General features: G+C 34.1%; 1 pseudogene; it reads left to right on the forward strand.

Moving 5' to 3' along the window:
- Positions 1–10425, forward strand: part of LOC143232584 (melanopsin-like) — a 35650-nt pseudogene extending 25225 nt beyond the window's left edge.
- The last annotated feature ends 3472 nt before the right edge of the window (positions 10426–13897 follow it).

Here is a 13897-nt window from a genome sequence, read left to right on the forward strand (position 1 = left end):
TCACGTGTTTTTTTTTAATTTCTTACGAGAGGTTATGTGAGAACCAGGAAAAGTAACCAGTCTCTATGTACTTTATTTAGCGTGTATTTATAAAGTCTCCATGTAGTTCATCTAGCATGCTTTATAAAGTTTCTATGTATTTTATTTAGCGTGTATTTATAAAGTATCCATGTAGTTCATCCAGAATGCATTTATAAAGTCTCTATGTACTTTATTAGCATATATTTATAAAGTCTACACGTACGTTATTAGCGTGTATTTATTGAGTAGCCATTAAAGTTTGATATTTTGGATAAAACTAGTAATTACCCTGTGGTTTGAAAGCCGATAATCAGCGAAGTATTTATAAACCAATAAGCTTAAAAATTGTAATAAAAACAAGTTCACTGCAGATTTAAAAAACAAAACAAAAAACATTTACATTAATCTGTCCATTGCATTTTGTTCCCCCGCTAGTACAGCGGTATGTCTTCGGATTTACAATGCTAAAATCAGTGGTTCGATTCCCCTCGGTGGGCTCAGTAGATAGCCCAATGTAACCTTGCTATAAGAAAACACAAACACACCTATTGCATTTCGAAATCTGAAGCGTGAAAAACAACATTCCAGATTATTCTATTTAAATAACGTTTTATAAAATATTTTATCGATCATCAATTCTGATATTGACCGAAAAGCTCATAAGACAGTAATTTGGGGAAAACAAAAGATAGATTTGAAATGCTATTTATAAACACATGTGATAACGAGCCACATGTGTAAAATCTAAGAGGATTGTACCCAACAGTGGCGGCGCCAAAAGGGAACTTGGGAGGGGGGGCTTGAGCTCCCCAAAATGAGCCAAGCCCCCTCAGCCCCCCAATATTGTTACCTACATATATTCATAAAATATGGAAACACAATCGTCATTGTTACTTAACAATTAACTTCAAAGAGACATAGATCTGTGGAACTCAACGTTTTCATTAAGACGGAAGTATGTGCCATGCATCCCACAGCAACGTACTGAATGCACTGAAACTCATGCGCTGTATTGCCGCATCCTGTGTAATGCCATTCTATCTTGAGCTTTGACGAAGATTAGACAACCACGTTGATTTCAAGTTACAACAGATCATCAGGGATTTTACTTGATAAACCAAAGGCTTCACAGATATTTACTCATTAATTTCATTTATCTATTATTGAAAAGTAAAACATAGCATGTATGTATAAGTGTATTGTGTATAGGTCAAAACTATGAAGCATTTAGCCGGTGCTGTGTCCTCTGTGAGATCATTTTGCATTGTGTATCAGCCATCAAAATTGTACTGATGATTGTGGCATGCACTTAAAATTGTGACTTACAATCCAATTAATGTTATACTTATGATTAGATAATAACCTTACATGTTAACTGACCAAAGAATATTTCTAAAAAACTCTAGAATAAATTTTGAAATTGTCATTGGGCTATTTAGAAGTGCCTAATTTAATGTAATGTAGTAGTTACATTATTGTAACAGGTGCTTGCCACACTTATGATAATACGAACAATATCACAATCACAGTTTGGCCTGTATGAATAATGTGAACTTATAAAGAAACCAGCCTTTCTGTGAAGGTCAACTGCAATTTAGACATTTTGTTTTAGTGCTACTATGACCATTCAATATCCAGGCCGCGGGTTTGCTTTGTTCGAGCGCGCGATTCCCGCCTCGAACGCCTTAAGCGTATGATCACCGAGCCGCTGACCATGGTGTACGCTCTGCGTACAGCTAACGATCGAACTTAGCCCGATCGATATCCAGATGCCAGCCACACGCCACCCTCCCCGCTATCTCCCATTAGCTGCCCATAGTTTTACAACATGCCCTATTAAAGCTGTGTTTGTGTTCCCTAAATAGCCCTGTAATTTTACATTATCATTACCCTTTAATTAAGTACTTGTACTATATGGTTAAAGATAAACACTTTCTCTAACAGTATTTCACGGATATGTTCTGGATTTTCATGTGCTATTGATATAATTTGGTGATTTCAATGCCGTAGAGCAGTTGTTCGTAATGTTGAACTATGTTTAGTTGTTATTTGTTACTAATTCATGAAATGACCCAATAGTATGTATGTTATATTTTTTCCTTAGATTTCGATGTTTAAAATGAATATCCTTTGTAAGCCCTAATGCCAATATAAGGAGATAAATTCTCATTCGTTTCATATACACTAACACAACTTGGAAGTAAGAAATGGTACTAGCAGTCAGCCCCTCCACAGTTTACTTCAGCCCCCCCCCTCCAACGAAAATATCCTGGCGCCGCCACTGGTGTCCAAATAAAAAAAATTGAATTTAACTTAGTTTTAAAAATAAATATACTATTAAAATTATTTTTATTGCATTTTTCGCTAAGTTTACGTAGCATCGTCAGGTGAATGTATTTCAATAACGGAACAGTTACATGTTGCAGTACCAACAAAGTAAATGGATAAAGCAACAAAAATAACTACTTGTTTCACCTGTAAATATAACTTTAATTTTCAAATTACAAGTTCTTTCTTTAATTTAATTCAGTTTTACTCTTGAAGTTTCATATCAATTAACTTAACTTAGGTCTGCCAACTTCTACCCTTTTGGTACAGCAACACTATCAGAATATCTAGTTAGGGTTTATAGTCTGAAGACCCTTATAAAACTTCAAAGTCAGTCTTCGCTTGCAAATAACAAGCTTAACCTGCTTTTTCTCCAAAGATTCCGATACAACAGCTTAATATCTAAAAATTCTTTTCTGTATGTGTTTTTCTTATAGCAAAGTCACAACAGGCTATCTAGTATATTCACCAATGGGAATCGAACCTTAGATTTTAGCGTTGTAAATCCGTAGAGTTACTTAAAATGTTTAGAAATATAATTTAAACTCCTCAGAGCACACATACGAGAAAATTATAGACGTATCTGTCAATATAACAGCACGATCACTCCTTTAAATTTTTACCGAATATCCTCTTTAAACCAAGAAGATTACAGCAAAATCGTTAAGGTATCTATCCCTAACTTAGAAAAAAACTCTGTAAATTTTTGACATTCTCACAAATTTTGTTTTCTAAACTTTTTCACAAAACAAAGTTTGAGAAAAATAACGTATCTTCAAGTTTCAATAGGAAAGAGGTTGTTCTTCATCTCACCAGCCCGGTATTGCCTGGTGATTAGGACTCATAATCTGAGGGTCGCAGGTTCGAATCCCCGACCCAACAAAAATGCTCGCCCTTTCAGCTGTTGGGGCGCTATAAGAATACGCTCAATCCCACTATTTGTTGGTAAAGGAGTAGCTCCAGAGTTGACTATGGGTGGTGATGAGTAGCTGTTTTCTTTCTTGTCTTACACTGCTAAATTAGGGAGGGCTAGCGCAGATAGTACTCATAAAGTTTTGAGCGAGATTCAAAACAAACAAATCTAACACCTGAAAAACAAGACTACAACTCATGTGACATTGATTCTTCTGAAAACCTTTGTTCATTTTATCAATCAAATTACCGAAGGAACTTTTCCATTACCTTCGATGGCAATCACCTATTTTAAAACTTTTCCAAGGTTTCTCACGAAAGTAATTAAATATTTATCAACCGCTTTCGTTAATACGCAATTAAAACCGAAAGAATTAAAAGCCATTTACTATTTCTAAATCGACTCGCAATCGCGGGTTCGAGCCTCCGTTACACCAAACATGCTCACCCTTTCAGCCGTGGGGCCATTATAATTTACAGTCATCCCCCTATTCGTTATTAAAGACTAGCCCAAGAGTTGACAGTGGGCGATGATGACTAGCTGCCTTTCGTCTTGTCTTATACTGCTAAATTAGGGACGGCTAGCGCAGATAGCCCTCGTGTAGCTTTGCGCGAAATTCAAAAACAAACTATTTCTAAAAATATCACATAAAGACAACTGTGTTGTTATCATGGATAGCTTTAAATACCTAATGACGCGAGCACTATTTTAAATGATTCAGTTCACTTTATGAAATTCGATACTAAATTAACATGAAAGCAACAACACAACTTAAAATTCTTTTGGCCATAGTTGAAGAGAAACTCTGGCAAACTTTCTCACGATCTTCACATTCTATTCGTCAGAAATATATGGGTTATCAAAATCAAATGCTCCTTTTCCTGCTATAGTTTCTGCTAATAAAACTTATAACTATAATCATGAAAAGATTCCGGCTTCGTATCAACTCCTCATGTCATCAGATTTTGATGTAAACAAATGTATTCACACAAATAACTATTGAAGAAGTAATTCAGCGTGCTATGGAATACTTTCTAAAGACTTCAACCCCACATCTTAGTTTGATGTTTCTGTCAATCAGATACTTTTTTTCACTTCTCTGACTCTCGTGAAATTTTAAATGTTTGTTTGTTTTGAATTAAGCATAAAGCTACACAATGGGTTATTTGTGCTCTACCCACCACGGGTATCGAAATCCGGTTTTTAGCGTTGTAAGTCTGCAGACATACCTCTGAGCCACTGGGGGCCTATTTTAAATGTAAATTATAATTAGATCAACGATCTAAGTATAAGAAACCATGCTTCACTTTTCTAAGAAAATGTTCTTTCATGTTTGAGTGCCATCCACCCCATCGTGTTTACAGTTGAAAATAGAGTTGATGAGTTTTTTGTTTTAAATATTCTTTAAAAGTATCATTACTAATTGGAAAATACGTCTGAGAAATTAAATTACGCAATAAGTTTCTAAATCACTGCAGAATTGAATACAGTTTATAATTTATCTCAGCCTAATTAACATGAAAGAGTTAAATATTTACAGATTTAAAAAGAGAAAATGTAGCAAAACGTACTTATAAGCTTAAAATTGTTTGTAAATATTCTTTAAAAGTATCATTACTAATTGGAAAATCAAACTCTTAAACTTCTGCTCATGATGTCTGAAACGTTACTTAATAAGTGCTCGTCAAAAACTGGAGATAAAATTTCATACAACGTAACAATATAGTCTCGAAAATATACGAACTTCCTCTACGTAAAAAATTTTCTCAACCCAAACTAGCCGTTTTTACATATATATGTGATAGTCTGGATTACGAAAGCCCAAGACACAGAGAGAGGGAAATCGCTAAACTATCACACTTGTTGGTAACACATAATATCTTTTTATGATTGTTAATCTATCATATTAACTACTACTTTAATAAAATTGCCTCTTTAAATAGTATTTTAATAAATTATCATGCTAACTATAGATTTTTACTAAAGGTAATAATGGTAATTAGTTTCAATAAACTAATATTAACTAGTGTTTTCTTGAAGTTTCATATAAATTAGTGCTTTAGTGAACTATCGTATTAACAAATATTTTAATAAATTATCATATTAGCTAATAATGAGTAAAATATATTAATTAGCCATTTTAATTAAAAATTATTGCATTAAAGAATATTTCTAGAAAACTAAACTCAGTAACAAGTGAAAATAAACTGATGGCCTATACTTCTTTCTCTTCAATAATCATAATTTTCGTGATTAAAAAGAAATTGGTTATTTTTGATGCCATTATTACGTAAAGTACTATTGTTATAATAATTCTGTTGTTTTTTTTAACAAATTAACTTTCATCTAAAACAATCCTTTCGTCTTCTGATAACAACATTTTCTAACAAAATTTGTGTTCCTTCTGTTCGGTAAGGCTTATAGCTGTTTTAATAAAGAAATTGTAAATATGATTTCTGTTATTCTCCGGATATTATTGTAACAAAGCAAGTGATGTTCTACACAGAAACAAACTGCTGTATCAGAAAGAAAGAGCACCTACTGAAAAATGGGTATAGTTTTGTTATTAATAAGTTTCACCATTTCACTTAGTTAAGCAAAACAAAAACAACAACTTTAAACTTTATTCAAACAGTTTCACAAAACAGATCCTACTTTTTAATTTAGAAGGTGCATTGTTATCAGCTTTAATATAACCTTTATCACTGTTTCAGTCATGCTACTTGTTACAGGAAAGTATGTCATGTTACTTGTTTGTGGGAAATATCGTATATTCATTCTTTATAATTACGCAAAAAAGCAGTACTATGTTTTTGGCAAATAAAATAATTGTTAATAAGGTAAATTATACATAGTTTGCAAGAGCGTATTGTTATTGAATGTAACTTAGACACTATTAAGTATTGTGATACAATCAATTCTGTTAAAAAAATATTGTTAGCATGTTAATGTTGCCAATTCCATTAAACACCATTATATTAAGAATGACGATGTTATGATTTCTCTTAAACAGCATTAACTCAACCATGGTGAAACTATACTTTCTGTTATCAACCATTACTTAAAGCGCAATAATGTTATGAGTTCCGTTAAATATTTTAAGGAAAATGGTGTTATCTGTTCTGATCCATAATATGAAGTTAAACAAGGCGATTTTATCAGTTCCGATAGATACTAGTGCATTTAAACATGATGATTTCATCAGTTCTGATAGACGCCATCAAATAAAACATAGTTATGATCTAAGTCATGTTAGACACATTTACTCCAAATATGACGATACAGTCAGTTTCCATAATCACTACTATTTCAAGGGCAGTGAATTTATCACGTCTGATGGATACCATTACATTAAACACAGTGATTTCATCCATTCTGATAGATACCATTACATTAAACACAGTGATTTTATCAGTTCTAATAAATACCATCACATTGTGTTCGGCATCAAGCTTCAAGTGCGATAATACTACCAGCTCCGATACACAAGATTTGTAAATATGTTTTAGAGTGACATATGGGTACACAAGGTTTGTGATATAATGTTTCATAATACCACAGATGTATACAGAACCTACACATATAATGCTTTACAATGGCATATATTTGTGACCTGTAATCAAAATTAAATATAATGTTGAAAATGAGACACATCCATGTAAATATGATAATTGAGAATGTCATGTATGTATACAGGATCTTTAATTATATTCTTTCAGGATGACAAACGTGTATACAGGACCCTTGAATAAACTGTTTGAGAATGACATATATATATAAACGGTTTATGAATATGATGTGTGAAAATGATATATGTAAACAGGGTTTATAAACATAATGTTTGAAAATGAGGTATTTGTACATAGTGTCTGTAAATACGATAATGACATACAGTATACAGGGTCTGTGGACATAATGCATGAGAATGACATATGTGTATACAGAGTCTGTAAGTATAATGTTTGAAAATGACGTTTACAGTATTCAACCCCTTTTTTTGTTGCTGTTTGAGTTTGCCATCATGAAACTTTAAATGGGACTTCATGTTTAGAATCTATACAATATACTCCAAGCTGAGAAGCCTGGCACGACCAGATGGTTAATACACCTCGATTCGTAATCTGAAAGTCGCTGGTTCGAATTCCCGTTGCACCAAACATACTCGCCCTTTCAGCCGTGGGAGCGTTATAATTGACGGTCAATCGCACTATTCATTGGTAAAAGAGTCGCCCAAGAGTTGGCGGTGGGTGGTGATTATTAGTTGCCTTCCCTCTGGTCTTACATTGTAAAATTAGAGATGGCTAGCGCAGATAGCTCTCCTGTAGCTTTGCATGAAATTCAAAACAAAGGAAACCAAATTCAGAAAGTTAAAAAAAATGCTGATATTATTTATATAAGCTAGATTTTCAAAAAAAATAAGAATATTCTCAATTACATACGGAAACCCTAAATCATTTCAAGTGCGAAAGATTGGTTTAATGGCCTCTGTTTAGGTGTAATAAAAGTGGTTTAACTTGACTTCAGAGTAGATACATCTGTTCAAGTCACAACTCATATAGTGATACGACTAACCAATCATGAAGACCAGTAGGCTTTTCAAACAAGTCAGAAATAAAGTGGAAAAGAAACACAAATCAGAAGAAGTTTACAAAAAGTTCAAGTCTCTGATTATCCCTATGAGTGAGGTGAAGTCCATCGTTAAGAAGTGGAATGTACTTTTTATCACCCACATCAAACTGAACTAAGCAACCAGGCATGTGGAAACTGGTTAAGGATGCCACTGTAAAATTAACAGTGACTTTGAGAGATTTTCAAAGTTCCATGTCTTAAATGGGTGTCAATTCTCATAAATCGTCAACATCTCGGTCCTTAAACAAATTTGGCCTGTATGGACAAGTAACAAGAAAGAATCCATTACTGAAAAATAATCATTTTAAATCTCGTATTGATTTTGTAACAAACAAAGTATGTAAATGATACTTTATACATGCGGCAGAAGGTTTTTTTTTTTTTTGTTTGTTTTAGGTCTAAAGTCAAAGGATTACGTCTGGCGCAAGACCAGCATAGCACATCACAACTCAACACAATCCCAAATGTCAAGCATGTGGATGCTTTTCATCAGCAGGAACTCGGAAACTTGTCAGGCTTAAGGAAAAGATGGATGGTGCAAAATACAGGCGAATATTAAAGGGAGACCTGCTTGAGCCAGTCAAGAATATAAAATTGTGTTAATCATTACAATTTCAGTAGAACTATGACCTGAAGCACAAGGCCAAAGCAACACTGACGTGGTTTCAAAAAAAGAAAATGAATGTTCTGAAGTGTATCAGTCAAAGTCCTGACTTAAATCTAATAGAAAATTTATGATGAGATTGAATATTGTAGTCCATCAACGATTCCCAACAAACTTGTCAGAATTGGAACAATTTTGCCAAAGAGATTGGGCAAAAATTACACTATCCCATTGTGTAGAGCTGGTAGAGATCTGTACAAAATGGCTCACAGCAGTGATTGTTGCTAAAGGTATTTTCACCAAGCATTGACTCAGAATACTAAATACTTATCAAATCAGCAAATTTAAATGTTATATTTTTTTATTTTTGTAGGTTCTGCTAACATTCAACCTCTTCGCTATGTGTGTTAAGTTTGATTATTGGAATTTTAAATATAAAAAAGTTCATTAAAATAATTGTTTAACTAATGTGTATTTCATTAAAATGTGGCATTACTGGTAGTAATAATATACAGTATGTATAGGATCTGTGAAGATAATGTGTAACAATGCCATATATGTGTAGAAGGTTTACAAGTATAATGTTTGAGATTTAAATATGTATGGAATGCCTGCAAATATAATGTGTGAAAATGACACACGTTTGTTTGTTTGTTTTGAATTTCGCGCAAAGCTACTCGAGTGCTATCTACGCTAGCCATCCCTAATTTTGCAGTATAAGACTAGAGGGAAGGCAGCTAGTCATCACCGCCCACCGCCAACTCTTGGGTTACTCATTTACCAACGAATAGTGGGATTGGCCGTCACATTATAACGTCCTCACGGTTGAAAAGACGAGCATGTTTTGGTACGACCGGAATTCGAACCCGCGATCCTCAGATTACGAGTCGAACGCCTTAACCCACCTGGCCATGCCGGGCCGACACGCATGTAAATATAATATTTTAAGATGACATATGTGTATACAAGGTCTATAAATATAATTTTCCAGAATGACATACATGTATATAAAAATCTGTATATTAAAAGCTTAAACAGCGCATATACGTATACAGCTTAAGTATATGCATACAAGAAATGGTTATCTAAACTTAGTGTATTTCATGACACGTAAAGAATACTCATAATCCACTACGTCAAAGCTTATGTATCTTATCTATAAAACTTTACAAGGCATGCATTAATATCTAGTTGTATATAGCTGGGTTTGTTTATTCGTAACGTGACTGAACGATAAAGATGAGATTTCTTAATCACGTATTTTTGTTCATCTTGTGCAGGTATGACACAGATCGGAACTTTGACAGCCATAGTCGTGGAACGTTATATTATCATGTTGAAACTTTACAATTCGACGAGAGTGATATCAAAGTGATCTGGTTTATTCATTGCTTCTACATGTTTACTCATTAAACCTATGTTTGCCGCTGCTGTTCAGCTGGAGTTATTACATCCTTGAACCACCAGGGATTAGTTGTTCCGTGGACTGGCTGTCAACAACAAAGAACAACGTATCTTACATTATTTACCTCTTTACAGTTGGTTTCGCAATTCATGTATCTGCTATGATTTTCTGCTACAGCCATATCATCTGGAAGATTCGTAAGATAAGAAACGTTCCTGCTTAGAGGGACATGATGGAGTTAAGGACAGTAATGTGGCAAGGGAGGTGCACAACGTAATGAAGATTTTAAAAATAAGAAATTTATATGTAAGGAAATTTTTTTTCACGTACACATGTAAAAGTAAATCTTTGGTTTCGACACTCTTTGTACTATTTTTGATATTATGCACGATTTCAACCTATCGAGAAGGTACATTTATTTGATATGGTATTATGTAAGAAGTTATAAGTCATCCAGATAGCTTTCATTTTATTAATTTATGGAAAAAAGGGGCTTACGTGCCTTTCTAAGAATTGTCTTGCTGATCATTTGACCCATCGTTTTTCTTGAGATTCAGACTGAGTGTGGGTTAGTGGCTAGTGTGGTCGGACGATGAATCTGAGAATTTATGATTCACGACCTTTTGCTGAAAACAAAAACGCATTTCGAACCTTAGGTCTGTAGTTATGTTATTAAAGTGACGGTGAAACGTAAAATACCACTATGCAATCAAATGCAAATAATCCAAGAAACAGCGGTGAGTGCTATTAACTACCTATCCTTTTCCTTATCTGTTTGTTCAAAGGTAGAAAAGATTCGAGCTCTTAATCACTTATTTTTCTGGTTAAAGCATAACTAAATGTGAAGAAAATTAATAAAAATGATTCTGTGATTATTGTTAAACATTTTTCTAGAAAACAAGTTACATGTTTTTGCAAGATTATCATTCAAAAAGAGAAACCACAAAGAAACGCCATGAAACGTCCACGCAGCTTGGTCTTCCCCAACCTTTTTCACCAAATCGCACTATTCTCATGTACTCATAAATGCAGTAAAAAAAAAGTTGTTTAATTTTTTCCAATATAGATAATTCTGTAGTAACCACATGTATGTTTAAAGACAATGTAAGAGTGAAGAGTGGTAGAGAGGCAAACCTCTGTTCGAAGAGAAGTTCTAATCTAAAGGACTAGTAATAAATAATACTAAATTTGACCTGTGGGTAGAGCTTTCTGATTAAAGACTACATAAGACTTTTAGTTTTACTTATTTTTTTCCATTTGCCTGAATAATATTGTTGTTTAATTTCATTGTTGTTCTCCCTTCACGCGTTGAGAATTATTTTTTGAGTTTGTATTTTCTATTGTTTTGCAGTTCTTGTACTGCTAGCTCTTGATGAAGCCACGATAACGAAACATTTTATGCTTCTAGGTTTTCATGCTTCTAGGCAAAAATGAAAGCGTTTGGTTTTTTCTTATAGCAAAGCCACATCGGGCTATCTGCTGTGTCCACTGAGGGGAATCGAGCCGTTGTTAATCCAAAGACTTAACGCTGTTCCAGCGGTTGACAAAATGGAAGCGAAAGAAACGCCTAATATTTTTCAAATGCCACAACAAAGCTCCAATAGACTTATTACATTTTTATGAATAATAATTAAAATTTACAGAGTAAAACCAAAACTAACAACAAATTTAACGTGATTGCACATATCGCCGTACAAAATTAGGATAACAAACTTACAGCTTGGAAGAAAAACCTTCCAGGGATTTCACCATAAGATTGATAACTAAAACCTGCCTCTCTATTTCTGGTTAAGTTCAACATTCTTAACACGTAACTCTGTTTACGACCACGATGGCTCAGTGATAACTCTACGCGCCTGAATGTTTATAACGACCAAAACTAGATTTCGACGCTCACGGTGGGAACAGCAATGGCAGCTCTTTGTGTGGATTTCGCTTGATAACGAACAAATAAAAGCCTTTATATTTTTTACTGGCTTTAAGTATATCCATAATACCTATATGCTATGACTGGGAACATATTCTTTCACGTTTTTCTTAACAAGTTAAGTGAAAATATTAACAAAGTTTTTATTATAACTACCTAACAAGTTCAGGTATATCCAGAAAGAAACAAATGCTATCAAGTTTGCTATGTGAATGTTATAATACTCACTATGGAAAAAAAAAAGTCAAACCAACGGTTATTGACTGTCGTCCGGCTATTGTACCTTCACAGTAGCTAAGTAATTTTGTAGCCCAGTGGAATACAAAAATCCAAGTAAACTTTAAGTAAATGAATCAATAATTATTACATTCAGCTACGTCATTGTATCTTGGCCCCCATCCCCAGCGGCACAGCAGAATGTCTACGGACTTACAACGCTAAAAACTTGGTTTTGATACTCGTGGTGAGCAGACAACAGATAGCCCTTTCTACAGTTTTGTGCTTAATTAAAAACAACAGCGTTGCATCCTAACCTGGGCAGTACTGTCCCCTGATGGGCGTTTTTAAAATTTAGGGGCCGTAAACTTTGAGAAGGCAACAGGATGTTGACAGAAAAGTTTTGAGAGTTTCGAAGTTCTATTTACTAGAACTGAACCGTAAAAATTAACTGTTACTGCCTTACAATTTACATTTTAGTAAAATATTTTAATAATCTGAAAATGTATTAGAATGGGGGCATGAGCGTTCATTGTCCCATAGGAGGTTCAGAGGAAGATATGTTGGCTTATATACTAAAAAACGGATTTCGATACTCGTCGTAGGCACAGAAGAGATGGTCCATCGCGTAGTTTTGTGCTTAATAAGGCACAAACAAAACAAGTGAACATAATCACCACTACCGCCATAAATAAAATATCTGTATTACACATATTTTAGGCTTAAGTTCAACTTTTCTTGTCAAGTAATTTGGAACTCAACCACTATAAAATGTGATTTATATTTTTTTAGCTCTCCAGTCAGAGAAGATTTTGACGTTTTTAAACAAACGTCTTTATACTTAAATAAAAACATTCTAGACTAACAAACTTAGCGTTGCTTTCAGCTTTAAATATTTCTTCGACTACAGTATAATTGGTTTAAAAGACCGTATAAATCATTCTAGCCAGATGCTATAATCAGCATATCGTGTCACTCCAACAGTAACTATCATCGGAGGAATCAACCGAATATAAAGTACAAGTCTTTTGGGCACTGATTATTTCTACGTAAATCCACCTTGACAAAAATGAACGCAGTAGCTGAACAGTTGGCCAATGTTGTGATGACACTGTGAATATTCACATTTATTCGAGTTACTGAGTCACTTATCTAGATACTCAGTATTTAACTTTCTATATTTTTTATTACAGATACAGAAATCAGTGATAGATTGCATTAGATGTTGCCAACCTAACATCGCATCTCCTCCTCAGCACGAAATCAGTTTAGTGACCAATAATATCACCGACAGATAGAGTCTAACTACTTAAAACCAATCTCCTTTAAGTTCAGAACAAAATGAAAATGTTTGAAAAAAATAATCAGTAATATTTTCTGAAAATGAAGTAACTCTATTTTACATTAATCATTGAATGTAACAAAAAATACAAACTAGGAGTTAGAGTTCATGTTGAGTATGTTGTATATGTTGTCTTCTTAAGGGTCATTTAACAAGTCGTGCAGTGATGAACAAGAGGAAATCCTCATAGCTTGGCCACTTGAAATTCTTTTAAGTACGATTAGAGTAAATTAACCAATTAAACCATTTTTTTCCCTTTTTATTAGCCCGGCATAGCCAGGTGGTAAAGGCACTCGACTCGTGATATGAAGGTCGTGGGTTCGAATCCCCGTCACACCAAACATGCTTGCCCTTTCAGCCGTGAGGGTTTTATAATGTGATGGTCAGTCCCATTATTCGTTGGTAAAAGTTTAGCCCAAGACTTGGCGGTGGGTGATGATGACTAGCTGCCTTCCCTCTAATCTTACACTGCTAAATTAGGGACGGCTAGCGTAGACAGCCCTGGTGTAGGT

The sequence above is a fragment of the Tachypleus tridentatus genome, chromosome 1, assembly GCF_004210375.1.
Source record: "Tachypleus tridentatus isolate NWPU-2018 chromosome 1, ASM421037v1, whole genome shotgun sequence".
NCBI classification, from domain to species: Eukaryota; Metazoa; Arthropoda; class Merostomata; order Xiphosura; family Limulidae; genus Tachypleus; species Tachypleus tridentatus.